Source organism: Silene latifolia, chromosome 2 (assembly GCF_048544455.1).
Source record: "Silene latifolia isolate original U9 population chromosome 2, ASM4854445v1, whole genome shotgun sequence".
Classification (NCBI taxonomy): Eukaryota; Viridiplantae; Streptophyta; class Magnoliopsida; order Caryophyllales; family Caryophyllaceae; genus Silene; species Silene latifolia.
In genome coordinates this window covers 142,929,444-142,946,700 of record NC_133527.1, presented here as the reverse complement: position 1 = coordinate 142,946,700, position 17,257 = coordinate 142,929,444, and positions in this window count along the sequence as shown.

Here is a 17,257-nt window from a genome sequence, read left to right as displayed (position 1 = left end):
AAGGCGTCACGCCGTCATTTTGGACTCCCTACCCCAACTCAATTAGGAGCTAAACATTTCCACAACTAGTCTCACACACTCGAGGCTAACACATCGAGTCATTCCCATATCCGCTTCTCGAATTCTCCTAGTACACGTTTGGGACACACATACCCGAACCTCGAGTCAAGTCTGTCTTAAGCCCACGAATTAGAATTCACATGTGTCGCCAATCATGTCAATCAAGTCAACCACATAAATGTCACTCTGTCAAAGTCAACACTCGAGTCTAAAGGTCAAGGTCAAAACACCATGAGTCCAAACACGAGAGGTCACTCACGACATCTCCTGGATTAACAAATCAAGAGTCTAGTCATTGCGTCTCGTTGCATGTCCTTTGTTTGTTGCCTTAGTATGCGTGATCCCATGTCAAATCAAGTTGTAATGCGCATCATTTTTTTCTCGATCGGTAGGAATTCCGCAATTTCCAATGAAAGTGTTCAAGAACGTTTATCTGTCAACGTCAAGGGACTAAGTGCTGCAATCATTAAGCATCAGGCCACCATCGAAGACTTGAGCGCTCGTGTCATCAATATGGAAAACAAGATAGATATGATGAAACCTTTACCATCTTCTCATACCCTAAGGCCAGGGCATGGCTTAAACACGACTCACCCATCTAAGAAGGCCAATGAAGGCAAGGGAGTTAACCTCTTGCAAACTCCACCCAAAAGGCCGGGATGAGCTCATAGGGAATTCCATGACCTCGGAACCACATATGAAGTAGCTCTACAAAGACTGATTTCCCAAGGAAAACTTCATCCAATTGGTCCAACCCCAGACCCTGAAAAGATATTCCCTAGATGGAAGGGCGATTCATATTGTCAGTACTATAGAGGTAGGGGACACGATACGGAGGAATGCTTTTGTCTAAAGCATATTATTCAAGATATGATCGAGGATGGCAGGCTTCCTGTGTTACCTTTTGTCAAGCATTCCAAGAAGATCGACCCTCTTGGGTCTAATATCATTAAACATGACGAAGAATCATCTCTAAACTGTTCTCATCTCCTCGATCCTTATGACAACAAAGAAATCAATGTCCTCGAAGACGAAGATATCCAAAATGGAATGCTCATGCTTTCCATGGCCTTCGACAACAAATTTGCCAAAATAGAGGGAACTATTGATAGCGTAAACTCTCGACTTTCCAACATTGAAAACCAGTTCGCCGAAATGAGTAAGAAGCTTGATGCCCAACCTCTTAAGATGAAAAGTGTCCAAATAAACCCTCAACTTGACAGTCCTAAGGAGAAAGCAACAAATGGACAATCTATTCTTAGTTCTTCTCATCCGGGAATCAAAATCAACAAAGGCAACCTCATGGATCCTTCGTCAAAGAAACCTAACAACTCTCCAAGGTCATTTACAAAGGCTTCCGAAAATAAGGGCACACCTCCTAGGAAATTTACCAACATTGGTATTAGATACGCCGATGCCTTTCAGAGACTCATGGAACAACGAATGTTGAAGCCTATAGGACCTAAGCCTAACCCAGATAAGAAATCCAAATTCTGGGATGAGAATGCCTACTGCAAATACCATAGAGGCAAAGGGCATGATACAGGGAAATGTTACAAATTAAAAAACGTCATTCAGGATATGATTGAAAGCGGGAGGTTGTCCCTCTCAACCTTTAACCCACAAGGTAGCTTAGGCAATCCTCATGGATATGCAACTTATCAGGAAACTTTTCTTGACTATTATCCTTTCAGTGTTCCCAATGATGAGGACGAGGTGCTCAAATGGGTGAATGCTCAAAGTCAGATGGCGAAGACAGTTGCTGGAAGGGAAAATGCTCAAGCATGGGCCGATGATTACGAGTCTAGGTCTAAGATCGCGTCAAAGTCCGGGTCCGAGTCCGAGTCTTAGGCTTTCTATCTCATATTTGTTCCAGTGTCTTTCTTTGTGTCCATTTCCATTCCTAGTGACAACCTGGGGGCTGTCCCACGAGTCACATATCTTCTCGAGTCTATGTTAAGTACATTTATTATTCATTTCAATAAAGGTACAATTTTCAATCCACATATTCTATCCTGTCTCTTCTTTTACCATTTCCTCTGACAACAAGAATTGATTTGAGGCATTGTTTTTAAAAACAAACAACCACACATGACAGTCGATGTGAGTGCACTTAAACAATGTTCCATTCCAAGTTGTAGAGGACCTAAAACTCCGTGTTCTTTTCTTACCTATTCCGTGTCTGGCAATAGAAACCACAATATAACCCTAGTCTAGGACGAGCCTATCTCAAGAGATTCTAGGACGAATCCAGACCGTATCCCTTATTGACAATCCATGACGGAAGGCAAGCCCATTCCCAACAATAAACAACCCGTGTTACTAAAAGACAAACCCGTTTCACACTAAAGGTGCTAGTCTGACCCAAGTCCATCCAAGACGATACAAGCCTTGATGAAAGACAAAAGGCTCAATCAAGAGAAACTGAGGTCAATATCCAAGGCCACAATTATGCCCATAATCTAAGACAAATGAGTTAAAAGAAGAAGGGTCAATCAAGCAAGTCAAGTCAATATCCAAAGACAACGTTACCTTCAAAAACATGATCAAAAATCTGAGCAGAAGCCGAGATATATTCTAGACCAAGAATCTGAATCTGAATCAAGAACAAGTCTGAAATCAAATACTAAATGAAATACTGCTGAAGTCTACATAGAATCAAGACATCAATGAAGATGGTTAGCCAGCACCCTCACTTAGCCTTTTACACATCACACACCCTAAGTCCCTCTCGAGACCGTTACAGGGAGATAGTAAGGAATTTTGAGAATCCTCTCAAGCTCATCAAATATACCCATCCTTTAGGGCCAAGACATGGAAACTTGATCCCATACCAATTAACCTACCTTTATGTGCTCAGGCTACATCAAGCCAAGAGACCCCATTTCCAAGCCACATTACAAGCCATAATCCCATAAAGCTTTAACTCCACAAAATCAAGCTCCAGAGATTTATTCATAAAAGCCTCTTATTACCGAGCTCCACATTCTAAATATCCAATTCAGTTTCACCTTGACCCAAACACGGAGTCTTCAAATACTTTGCAACCTAGAACAGGACATACCCAATTTATCCTTAGGGTCCACTTCTATGTGTGCTCACACGACAAGGAAATTTTTACAAAATTAGTTATACCTCTTTGGTCTATGATCAGAGGGAGTTATCTCAAATCATTTCTTCGAGTCACCAAAGGAATATACCCTTGTGACCCATACACTTTAAGGTCCTGACAACATAAGCTTAGGCACACACTTGAAATATGAGCATGGTTTGATTTCACTTCACGTGAATACGTAGGCAATCCTTTCTTACACAAGAAGGATACAACCACAACACCCAAACAAAATTAACCAAACCTCAGAACTGCGATCTGGTTTGGTTTCACTTCAGGTGGATACCTAGGCAGTCCTTTCTTACACAAGAAGGATACAACCACAACACCCAAACAAAATTAACCAAACCTCAGAACTACGATCTGGTTTGATTTCACGTCAGGTGGATGCGTAGGCAGTCCTTTCTTACACAAGAAGGATACAACCACAACACCCAAACAAAATTAACCAAACCTCAGAACTACGATCTGGTTTGATTTCACTTCACGTGAATACGTAGGCAGTCCTCATGGACACAACCATCCCCACTTACAACTTTCAATCTCAATTATCAACCACCTCAACCATAAACTTTCAACCTTCCAGCCTTAATTAACATCCTTTCCACAACTAGGAGTGTAAACGAGCCGATCTGAGCTCGAGCTCGGGTGGGCTTGGGTTTGGCTCGAATTTTTTAGCTCGAGCTCGGGCTCGGCTCGAAGCTCGTCGAGCTTAAAAAATTGAAGCTCGAGCTCGGCTTGAGTTCGAATCGAGCTCGTTTTGTCTTTATATTATTTTCACTTTCTAACTTTTTTTAATCTAACTAAATATAAATATTTTTAAATAATAAATAAGATTATATAATTCTAAAAATTATTATAATATAATATAATTATACGTGACTAAATAACATATAATTTATAATAAAATTAATATTAAAAATATAAATATTGTACAAAAAAACTATAAACGAGCCTAAACGAGCTTCTGAGCCGAGCCTTGCTGAGCTCGGGCTCGGCTCGTATTTAGCCAAGCTCGGCTCGAGTTCGAGCTCGAGCTCATTTTGACCGAGCTCGAGCTCGTTTTGACCGAGCTCGAGCCGAGCTTTGACCGAGCCGATTCCGAGGGCTTGTCGAGCCGGCTCGGATCATTTACAGCCCTATCCACAACCAACACCTCTATACTGGGGGCTCCTTATTGTCGCCCAGCCTCTTTTTACCAAAGTCTAGAGTCATCTTCTCATCTTGGGGGCTTCTCTTCCAAGATATCACCCTTCCTTTATTCCTCTAAGTTTAGCTAGTACTCGGTCCGGACAATGACAAAGATCTTAAATCAATTCTCCAAGTCATCGTGCCTCAAGAGAGGTCTCTCTTGCAGCAAGTGGCAACAAAAGATGTCCTTGTAGACAGATGATCCATGGCTCATGCCTCGCCTTTATATGACTTCATCATTCTTGCAATTCTTATACCTTTGGAACTGATACGCATTATCACCCATACTTGGCTAATGGTTGCGCATACTTAAACAAAGTCTGTCAAAGTCATCCCTATGTCGCGTTAAAACTAAGTTAGTGTCGCGTCAGTCAAACCTAAGTCTACATTTCGCGTCGTGTTCTAGTAGGTCTGTGTCATGTCAAGTCCTATGTCTAAAGCTCATTGAATATGCATAACGCATTACAAACAACAAACTTCTTTGAACAAGTTTTAAACAACTTTTATAAAGAAACGACTTTTGCAAGGCCTATGTGTTTCCTCATTTGAGGTCCATGTGATAATTGCTTACGTGCATATATTAGATTGCATTCTTGTGTGGCTACTAACCATGCAGGTAAGTATCAGAAACAGTACTTTATCAAGACTTCGCTTGCACCAACGAGCGGATTTTATCTAACGATATTTCGACACACCTCAACAATCCCCCAGCAAGAGTTTACTGTTCTTCTCGAGACATGGAGATTCAACCACAATAATCACCCAACGAGAGTTTGCTTGAGGAAAGAGACAGGCAGATTCCCCAAAATCATCGTTTTATTCCCCAATGAGAGTTTTCTTGAGGACAGAGACATGCAGATACCCCCAGGCGATCCTTCATCCCTTTAGGTAACCCTTTTCAGGACAAACCTTCATATTTTTCAGATAACCCCTTTCAGGATAAACCCTTCAGATCTTTCAGAAACTTACCTTAATCTTTCAGACAACCCCTTAGATGACCCTTTTAGGATAATCCTTCCCTCAGTCTTCCTCCCTTCAGATAATCCTTTATTTCTTCAGACACTTCAGGATAATCCTTTCAGTAACCTTCGGATAACTCCTTTTCAGTTAAGTCCCCTTTCAGTCCTTTAGAGAGAGTTGTCCTTCAGCCTTTCCTTTAGTGAGAGATAGCCTTCAGAGTTAGTCTTCGGAAGTATTAAGAAGTTTCTTCAGAATCCCTGTGACCCCTAATGCCTTCAGACACCAAGTTATCTTCAGACTAAAGAGTTTTGCCGAAGCGTCTTCAGTCCCGTTTCACCCGGGGGTATCTCAGGTATGGTCTCTTCTTATGACTGGCGAGCCTCCTTACGTAGTCTAATGGACTTTAAACGACCCTCCCCGATAGTCGACATACTCTAAAATGTTCCCGACGATAGGTCCTTGGCTCAGACCCCTTGAGCCGCCTCGCGTCGCCATAGTCGTCAGGTTGTAATCTTCGATTGACCTGATGGCTATACTTTGACTTTCGCCTTGTCCAAGCCTCAGTCAAAGTGGGGGCTCTGTAGACACCTCATTTCTGCACCTCCCGCAAACCACCCGGTGATGATTGGGCCGCATGTTTGGTACGCGTAACGATTTGTGATAGTTCGTAAGTTTATCATCAAGTGATCGCTCAAACATTTATGTCTACCTCTTAAATGTCATCTACGTGCCGATACGGTCATTTTGACAGTAATTAGAGTACATTTGGAGTCCTGGCCTAAAATCGTCTCCATTTTCTGACAACCATTAAAATGCCGAGTCGGAATATTCTGGAATGTTCCGGATATTTCTATTCCATATTTTATAAATCTTTTAATCTTTGGTAAACAATTTCCCGTAATATTCACACAAGATATTAAGGAAAACCAAATTATTCCGTTATTCCCTAAACTAAACACGAAAATCTTTCTTCCGTAAGAGGAAACCACTTGGTAATAGACGCAGCAAGTGTTGCGCCTCTTCCAAGAGACGCAGTGCCTGCTACGCCCTTCCCAAGTCCTTTTCTGCATATTTTTCGTATCTTTTCATATCTTTTCGAGATTCACTTCCAAAGTTTCTCCGAAAAACCCTACTTCCTCCACGTGATTAGTATAAATAGGGACATTCGTTCCTCATATTTCTCACGCGAGTGTCCGCACTTCTCTTCTCCCTTTGCATTCTAGACCACGTTCTTACTTTTTGGCGTCTACGTGCTTGAACTTTCGACCACGTAAGCTCGGATCCTTCTGAGTACCAGCCTCGTTTTGCATGACTGACCAATTTGACCAACTCCACCATAATCAACTTAATCAATCTTAGTCTTTTTCCTCTTACGAGGGCACTTTCGTCTACATTCGAGTCGAGCATCACTAAACGTATACTTAGTTCATCTTGTTTCATCAAACATGTAAGTCTGAGGGTGTAAATCTCTCTTTTATTTATTGTTCTTTATTTTTGTAATCATATTGTAAGGTTTATGTCGAAAATACAATTAAAACCGATTTCTAGAACCCTTTGTTTAAGCCCTTTTTACGGATTAACATAAGACAGACGTCGAGAAGGGACACAGCAACTGCTGCGCCTCTTGGGCAGGACGCAGCACTTGCTGCGCCTTTTCCTGAGGTTGCCGCCGTTCTTGCTTCTCTTCTTCTTCCTTCGTCTTCTGTTGGTTTCGTCCTTTTGTTTTCTTTCGTCATTGTTTGTTTTTGTTTCATTCGCATAATAATTTAACATATCATTAATCATCATTAGTATTGAATTCGTCATTAAATTCCCAATTTAAATCCCAAATAACCAATATTTGCGGGTTTTCGTCATTAAAGTCAAACCGGGTTGTAGAAATTCGATTCATTCATATTAGGTTTCTGGAATTCGACCTTTGATATATTCCTAGCTGTTTATTATCATATTCATCATTAGTCCATCATCAATTCGTCATATTTAACCTAATTAATTAGTTAGTTCCTTAATTTTTTTATTACTAATCTCATTAATCTTGTAAATAATTCGTCCTATTTCGTTTGTTCCATGTTTATCGCTTTCATGACCGTCAATCATATGTAAATAACCTATTAATCGCTTTCATCCGAGTAAATAATATAATCGATCATTTAAATCACCAACGAATATTAACGACTTGCAATTCTGGCTTCACAGCCAGAACTGAGCCAATGAACGGACAAAGCAACTGCTGCGCCTCTTTCAGAGGGCGCAACTCTGCTGCGCCTGTTCCTTGTTGATTTCTGTCTTTGAACTCCCGTGTTGCCTTGACTTAGTTTATTTGATTACGTATTTAATTAACTATTAATCGTATTATCGCCTAACTCCTGTTCGTTTATTCCTTTATTCTTTCTTTTCTCAAATTATCCGTTTTAAAGGTATTTTCGACATAAATCATTAAACCCGTTGTAATTATTGTAATTCTTCTTTATTGTATTATTATTGTATTCCTTTTATTGTATCACTTGCATGCCTTCACATGTAATTGAACTTAAATTCCTACTTTGACCCAATTGTATGTTAAATTACATGTTAACCGACTTAGTATTAATTCTCTCATGTTTGGATTAATTTAATGGATGTTGCATAGCATGCATATAATCGACAATATATCGAGTATAGACAATTTCCCTAATCATTAGTAAAGGCCGCTATCGAGGCGGGCGGGATTAGGTGTTCGATCAAAAGAGCTTCCTAATACGTACCCTCACCCCTTACTCCAGATCTCTGTGAACATCCGTGTTCATTGGCATCCACGAGAGTCTTTCTAGACATAGAATGCTAAGGGTAACGAGTTCTTGGTGTTCATGTCACTACTTTGTGTCTTGACATGGCACGAGTTATTCGAACAGTTTCCAATTTTCCACAATAAATTGGTGGCGACTCCACAAATACAAACGCTTGTTCCCAAGCGCCCCTGTGGCCCATGTCCACAACGTTCTGATTTTTGTGTTTCTCTGTTTCTGATTTGTAGAGAGATGTAGAGAGAGAATATTGTTTGAATGAAGTTTCTATTTTCATGTTTCAGCTGCTTTTGTATTTTTCGATTTTTCCTTTTTTTTCCTAATTTATCATTTAATCTCAGCCCTTGATTTCCCCAACTCACAACTCACCATAGGACCCCAACTCATGAGATACCGCCTCAATATATATATATATATATATATATATATAGAGAGAGAGAGAGAGAGAGAGGGAGAGAGAGAGAGAGAGAGAGAGGTGGAATCCGGTGAGAACGAACACTCGGTGAGAACGACTCACTTATAACAAAAGTAATCACAAAACCAAATATTTTATTCCTGCCTCCTCAAAGTATCTGCCCCGACAAATTACCATCGAACTAAGCTCACTTATATAAAAACCCAATAACACAGCCTACCATCAATCACAGTCATCCATCGCCAGCACCAACCACCGTCGTCGACATCACCGGAAAACAACACCTCTGCCGACATCATCAGAACATTCCACCATCACAATCGCTCTATCAACGCATCAAATACCCCTATCCACCACCGGCCACCACATAAACTCGCCTCCACAACCACAACCACCACAAAACTCAGACGCGATGATGTCTGATTGTCTGAAAAAAAAAAAAAAAAAAAAGAAAGAGAACCACCACAATACCACAAAATTTGGAGAAATTAAGTTGACATTAGCATCAAACGACTTAATTTAATTTGACATTAACATTCAATTCCATATTTGTAGTCAACCACTCTCCTCTACTTTAAACTTCACTACATATCAATTTGATTCAAACGAAATTTAGTGCATCTGATTTCTATATTAATGTATCTCAATTCAATTTTAATGTACCTAATAACTAATTTTGTGTATCTATGGTAGATACATTAAAACAGCAGCTAGATACATCAAGGATTATGATAGAAACATCGAAATAGATCAGAAACCAACGAAGAAAAGCAGCTGAGGTATTTGGTGTCGGCGAGTTGTTGTCTGCCGCTCACTAATTCCACCAGTATAATGGAACGATGATAGCAGCGACGACTTGATCGTTAGCGGTGCCAAGGAAATAGATGAAAATATCGAGGACGAATTAGCGAGAGGGACGACTTTGGTGACAAAGAGAGCTTAAAGTAGGTTGTGGTTCGCCGGCGTCATCGAAATAGTCAGCCAAAAGGAGCACCATGGCCAGCATATGGTAGTGGGAAACGTGATAGTCGATGTTAATCTGAGTTGTTAGGTGTTTGTATGGCCGACAACGTAGAATGCCGTCTCCGACGGTGGTCTGAGCAGGTCTGATGGGTGGTGAAGTGATAAAGGAATTTTGGGAAATGAAGTGGATAAAGATGTTTGGTTAATGGGAATGGTAGTATGGTATGGCAGGGATTTTTTGAAAGTTGGTATTATCGGGAGAGAGAGTAAGATTAATGTGGATTAATTAGTTCGTTCTCACCGAGTGATCGTTCTCACCGGATCCTAAATCTATATATACATATATATATATATATATGTATATATATATATATGTATATATATATATATGTATATATATATATATACGTGTTTATTCAAGTTTTATCAACTAATGACATGACTTTGTTCAATTAAATAGTAATGGTTGATTTTTTATACCATTAGAGTGGCAAAAAAAATCAGATTTTTACGATAAATTTTTCTTTCCCACCATGGATGAGTTTGGGAACTTGTATTTTTGAGTCGATAATCACATTTTCGGGTTTGTTGTCGGGTCATATTGAACAAGAAAGGCTTGACACTTGTTGTTAATGTCGAATTTTGTTTTATATCTGAAAATTTCATCTTAAAAGTTTACCTTAATCTTTGATTTTTCTAGTTGGAACTTGTTTTAATCATTTTATAAAGACTACTATCATCCCTAGTAGCGTGGTACCTTGTCTTGAAAACGAACATTTCATCGTAAATTTTAGCCTAAAATTTTGAACCGAGTGAGGTATATGAGCATTTTTTATTTTACCCAAATATGGTTTAAATAATATTGTAAAACTATAATATCATTTGGAGATTTTGCTCTAAAATGATCTTAATCAAAATTATCTGTCTTGAAGGTTGATAAATTTTGCAAAAATGTTGTGAAAAGTATACATAAGCTTTGATTTTATGCTCGTGATGTATTTCATTATTCCTTATTATTCTAATCTTCGATTACAACGTTTGTGAAGTCGTGCATAAGAAGTTTCTCCGTCTTAAAATTTTATTTTCGAAAAACAATGGCATACCCAGCCGGATTTGGACTTTTCTAAGTTATGTTTTGTACCAATCGAATAGTAATACTTTGAACTTGGCCTATAATGACATGTACCATCCTATGACGGATTATTTTGTATTAAAGTTTTCGAGAAATTTGAGACAAATGACCTTCATGTTAATGTTTTAATATAACATTTCGCATTTAAGTAAATTTGAGTAAAATTGCATAATGAGGAAGAATGTTTTACAAGTTAGTAAAGTGCTAAAGTTCAATCTTGAAATTGCATCGTCTTTCAAAGTTCATTATATTTCAAATGTGCCAATAGGGCAATTTTAAGGTGTTGACCATTGACTTCCCTTCCCCTCCAAGTTGTTTGATTTCTTATCTTTTTATATCCGTTCTGAATTGTTTTAATTCTTATCATCCTTATCCGTTGAGTTAACCCGGAATATCCGGACATAGAGTTGCGTTTGACCCAAAATAGTGTTTTATCACCTTAGCTTTAGGCATATGTTTCCGACAAGATATGTGGAATTAGACATAGCCATCGAATTTTATAAATTTGGAACATTAGGACGGTAGTTACCCCATGTGATGCTTTGAGTATGGTGAATTGATCATGAGAGACAACTTACCAACAATGAGTGGAATACAATCAGATTTTGGATTCTTAGCGGTGGTGCGGACTCCTAGATAGTGAACACAATTTGAGGACATGTGAGGATGACCTTTTAGAACGACTCATATATTTTGGTTAGCATATGCTTGAATTAGAACTTGTGGAATGATGAAGAAATAGTTGAGGCACTCGCAGAGTTGAAAAGAGAGTGATAATATGACTTGCAAAAGTAATTGGGGGATGTGAAATTTGGGTTGGGGAATGATATGAGTTGAATAAATGGTGACAATATTTAGGGATCTAGAATACGGGAAAGAAAGAGTACTAGAACGAGAGATGAGTTGGAGATTTGCAAGTGGTAGGCCGTCATTCAGTGAGGAATTTGTTGTAAGTTTCAAAGTGAATCGTGTGAAGAGGTATAAGGGTGGATGAGTTTGATCATTGATGACACATAATGTAAACTGTTAACCTAAGTACATAGGCATGAGATGTGAAAGTGGTTGTGGCGGACTCCGACCCTGAGAGTGGTAGTATAGATTTTGTTTGTAGAATTGCCTCCCAAACGTTATTGTAAAACGCCCAAGGTATGCATCATGACCTTATTGCAATAATTAAGTGAGTGATGATGTTATTTTTTATCCTCTAAGTGTGATGAGTGATTAGGCCATGTCCATGAGATAGTGTAGTGTGTTTTGTTTACCAATGTGACTAGAGTGTCGCACTACGGTGCAACTATTGATGATAAAATAGTATGCTTCCGTTGGTAGTATACCTTAAATGTTTTACTTACGTTGTGTAGTAATGATGGACATATGGCCAATGGTTGTGTTTGATTCAGTTGTCTAATGGTATATGAGTCACCATCGGAATTTATTAGCACCAAGTTGATGGAATATGAAAGTTTGGATATGGGTTTGAGAACGGAAATGTTACACCCAGGTGACACTCGACCGAGTGCACTCTGCACTTGACCGAGTGGTCTCTTACTCGGCCGAGTGGCCTTCTGAACTCGATCGAGTGGACCTCTTTGACCCTTGTTTTGTGGATGTTGGACCAAATATTGAGCATGTACCCTTACTTCGCGGTTGATATTAGTTGACTTATGTTGGATGACCATGATTGACTTTACATAGGTGATATGTGTGAATTTTTTACGTTTGATTACGTGATGTGGCATTTTACAAGTAAATGGAAAATCGTTGATTCGACATGAGTTGGTTGAAGATAGAAATGATATGATGACCTTCTTTGATGTATGTTTATCTATTTGGTTGTGTAAATTAAGATGAACAATGCAAGTTGTGTGTTGCATAGTGATCGTTTGTATGATTGTGATTGTGGTCTTCCGTATGAGCGGAAGTGTTGATAATAGATGGGAATGGATGATTGAAAACACATGTGTGATCATGTGGTGGATTTGACGTGGTATATGCGTGGCACAGTTTCCGGAAATGGGAATGTTAAGCATGGTTGAGTCATGTGACGAGCGATGTTCCATCATTTGGTTGTTTCATAGAGTCTGCATGCTTATGATTGATTTGTATACGAGTGCATATATGAGATTAAATGTGATATATATATATATATATATATATATATATATATATATATATATATATATATATATATATAGAGAGAGAGAGAGAGAGAGATAGTCAAGTTTAAATGAGTCCACCTAAAATGGTGAGTCCACTAAGTCCTAATCCTAGCCATTGATCTTCTAAGATTGATGGTTGAGATTTAAAAATTTTAAGATGAAAAATTTAATATTTTAAAAATGAAACTTTAATTTATGAATGTAACTTTAATTCTTTACAATTATAAGTTTAATATTTAAGGTCATTTTATAAATAAAAATTTAAATTTATGCTATAAAATTTTATTTTAAATATATAAAATTGATTTTTGAGTGTAACTTTAGTGTTTTACGAGTGAAATTTTAATGCTAAAAATTCAAAATTTAATTTTTTAAACAATTTCTAATATAAAAATTTGAATTTATTTAATTTTACTGATTTATAAATGTAATTTTAATGTTTTACGAGTGAAACTTTAATACTAAAAATTAAAACTTTAATCTTTTTAGTCCATTTATAATAAAAAAAAAATTAATTTATCTATTAATATAATTGTTACTAAAATTTATTTAATTTAGCTGATTTAGAAGTAAAACTTTAATAGTTTACGAGTGTAACTTTAATGCTTAGAAGTGTAACTTTAATTTTATTAGGTCATTTTTAATAAAAGAAATTTAAATTTCACTGGTTTATGAATAAAACTTTAATGTTAAACGAATGAAACTTTAATGATAAGGAGCGCAACTTTATGTTTTTAAAGGTAATGTATTCGTGACTAAAATTTATGTAATTTCTCTAATACACGATTGTAACTTTAATGGTCCAAGAGTGAAACTTTAATGCTACCTGAGTGTAACTTTAATCTACATAATTTTTAAGTGAAACGGTAAGTCTTTAATGATGTCACTTGAAGGCGAAACTGTAAGTCTTCAACGATGTCACTTTAATAGACGATATGTGTAACTTTAATCAATCCACCGCCGTCGAGCCGATAATCACCACGCATCCGCCAGATCTGTAAAAAAACAGAAAAAAAAAAAGAGAGAAAGGGGAAGGAGGGGCGGCTGAAGAGAAGAAGAGGTCGACGACAACCACAACAACCACCACCACCACCACTAACCATAAAATTAAAAAAAAAAACAAAAAAAAACAGACCCACCACCGCCCCTATGACAACAAAACCAGGAACAAACCTGCCCCCACGACCGTCAACCACCAACCTAAACCCTAAAGTCTCACCAAAAAAAACCTTTGACCCTCGATCTCCCTTCACTACCCGCCGTAACCACCATCACAGCCGAAAAAAAAAGTAACTCACCACCACGTTGTAACACAGCCACCAAAGCCGGAAAAAAAAAATCACCACCACTCAGATCTGAAAAAAAAAAAGAGAAAGGAGAAGGGAGAGAGGGCGGTGGTTCGTGGTTTATAGGAGGTGGTGGCCGAAGGTGAGGGGAAGAAGAAAGGAGGTGAGTTGGTGGCAGCGAGGGAAGGTTGATGGTGGCGGCAATGTTGGCATGGAGGCGGCGAGGCAGGGGATGTGGCAGGAGCAGAGGCGGGAAGATGGGCGTGGCAGGGGTGACGCGGCAGTGGTTGTCAGAGGTAGAGAGATGCATGGAGAGAGAAATGGAGGAAGAGAGAGAAGTGGAAGGTGGTAAAATGAATAGAATTAGGGTTTTTTGGGTTTTATATAGACCTTTTTTTTTCAGATTTAATCTTGGCCATTGATTTTGTTATAATCTAATGGCTAAGATTAGGACTCATGGACTCACCTAAGGAAGGGGGTATTTATAGTGAGGATTAGGTACACAAATTAGGGTTTACTAAGGGCTTAAATGACGATTAAGTCCTTGAGGAATCGCTCCTCTCAGAAAATATGCGAGTCTCCTTTTTGCCGGTCTTTCCGAGAAATGCGCATCCTTCATAGAACAAGGAGAAAATGGAAAGTTGCTGTAAATATATATATATATATATATATATATATATATATATATATATATATATATATAGAGAGAGAGAGAGAGAGAGGGAGAGAGAAGGGTTCTCATAGGGAGGCGAGGGGAAGGCCGGTTGCAGGGTCAGTGGTGGCAAGGGGGTGGTTGTCGACGGCGGAAGGAAGGTGGTGGGCGTGTGGTTTTGGGTTTTTTTTAATTTGTTTGGTTTTTGTTTTTATTTGTTTGGGTTTTTATTTGTTGGGAGAGAATGAATGAGGAGAGGGTGAGTGATTAAAGAGGGTGAGTGAATGAAGTGGATGAGAGGAGGTTATGAGAATGAGGAGGCTTAAGAAGGGAGATTAATTGAGTTAGGAAGGTAATTAGATGAGATCAATTTGTGGCCCTCCATTGAGATGAAATCTCAACCTTCCATCCCCTCCATCCTATGGTCCTTATAAAGACTTAGGAACTCATAAGATGGAAGAGACTTATGAGAACCCTTCTCTCTCTCTCTCTCTCTCTCTATATATATATATATATATATATATATATATATATATATATATATATATATATATATATATATATATATATATATATATATATATATATATTTTCTGATAACTTTCCATTTTCTCCTTGTTCTATGAAGGATGCGCATTTCTCGGAAAGACCGGCAAAAAGGAGACTCGCATATTTTCGGAGATGAGCGATTCCTCAAGGACTTAATCGTCATTTATGCCCTTAGTAAACCCTAATTTGTGTACCTAATCCCCACAGTAAATACCCCATTAGTCTAATTAGATAATCATGTTCTTCTTATCAATTCCTAGTGTAGTTTATATCATTATAATCTCCTCTTAATCTTGTAATCAACTTTTAATCAAGTCATAATACAAATATCATTTCCTTAATCTCTCTTTTGTTCATCTTTTATTTTGGGTAATTGAAGATTATTTGGGTTATTATTGGGAGATTGACAACCTTCCAATCAATCATCAAGTACTTCTATTATTCTTTGCTTTATTACTGGAATCATTAGTAGGTATAATTCTCTTAATCCATTTTTAATTATTGTTAATTATCTTCATTTATTCATCATGTCTTGCTTTTTTAATGTGATTGACAACTTTGTTAACATGCTAAACTTGATAATGAGTGAGTAGTTTCCTTAACTAGGGTTAATGGGCAATTAGGGGAGATCAACATGGGGAATGATTCATGCTTAATTTAATATGTTTTCATAGTTTATTTGCTTGCTTGTTGTGATCTCAACTTATGCACATGTTATGTTTGATGAAATGCGAGCCTATGAATCCTTGCATTTTTTACCCATCACTTACCTTTTCAATAAGACTTGTAAGACATAAACCAACTCGAGTCTCATTAGACCATGCATATAGTTGAGTAGGGAGGATTAAGTCGACTTGTAGGTGTTGTACAATCTAATCGATTTGGCTCCGGGACCCAAACCTTCCTAAGATTTTAAGATATAAACCAACTCGATCCATCACAACAATAATTGCTTGCTTATAATTTGAGAATATGTTTGTATGATTAATTCCCATGAATCCCCTATGACCCCATGACACCCTAGTGCCTTTTATCAATTGTTTACATCCCTTTTTAATCATCTTGCTTGTTTACTTTTATTGCTATTTAGTTTAGTGATCTTCTACTTCAAACCCCAAATTGTGACACCCCTAGACACCGCTACTTACAATTGAAAATCTTACTTCAATACCCGTCCCTTGGGATCCGACCTTTACTTGCCTCTTTACTAATTGTAGAGTTGTTTGTGAAGTTATAAATATTATTTTGGTCTAGGTGCTCCTAACGACAAGTAACCGAAAACTAAACATCCAAGTGAGTACGACCAAAAATGGCGCCGTTGCCGGGGACGGTGTTAACTTGATTTAGATTTTCTTAGATTGTTATTAGTTGTGTCTTTCTTTGCCTTGGGGAAATAAAACTCCTCAAGGTTTGTTCTAATTATTTTCGAGTTGTTTGATATTTTGCATGTCTAGAAGATCACAAGGTAACTTGTTACCCTTTGATCACGAAATTGAAAGAACTTTGACAAACAATAGAAGACTTGCTATAGGAACTTTGAGAGTTAATTGTGAGGTTGTATATATTCAACCAAACACTATTGAGTTCGTCAACCCTTTTGCAAGAGAAGGTGAGGAGAACCCAACACAAAATCAACCCCCAATGCCTAAATTTTCATCACATTCCGTGCCAACCGAGGACAACCTACCCAATGGTACTCCCACACCACAACACTTAACCGGAAACTTCATTGCCAAATCCGCATTTATCCAATTAGTCGAAAGAAGCCAATTTGGGGGGATGCCTAGTGAAGACCCTCCTTCTCACATGGAGACTTTTTGTGACTATTGTGATGCAATTTCACAAACCGGTGTAACTCAAGACCAAATTCGATGGGTCTTATTCCCTTTTTCTCTAATCGGCACCGCAAAACAATGGTTGAAAGGCCTTGATAAGGCTACTCTCGAAATTGACTCTTGGAAGAAATTGGCTCTAGCTTTCTACAAAAAGTTCTAC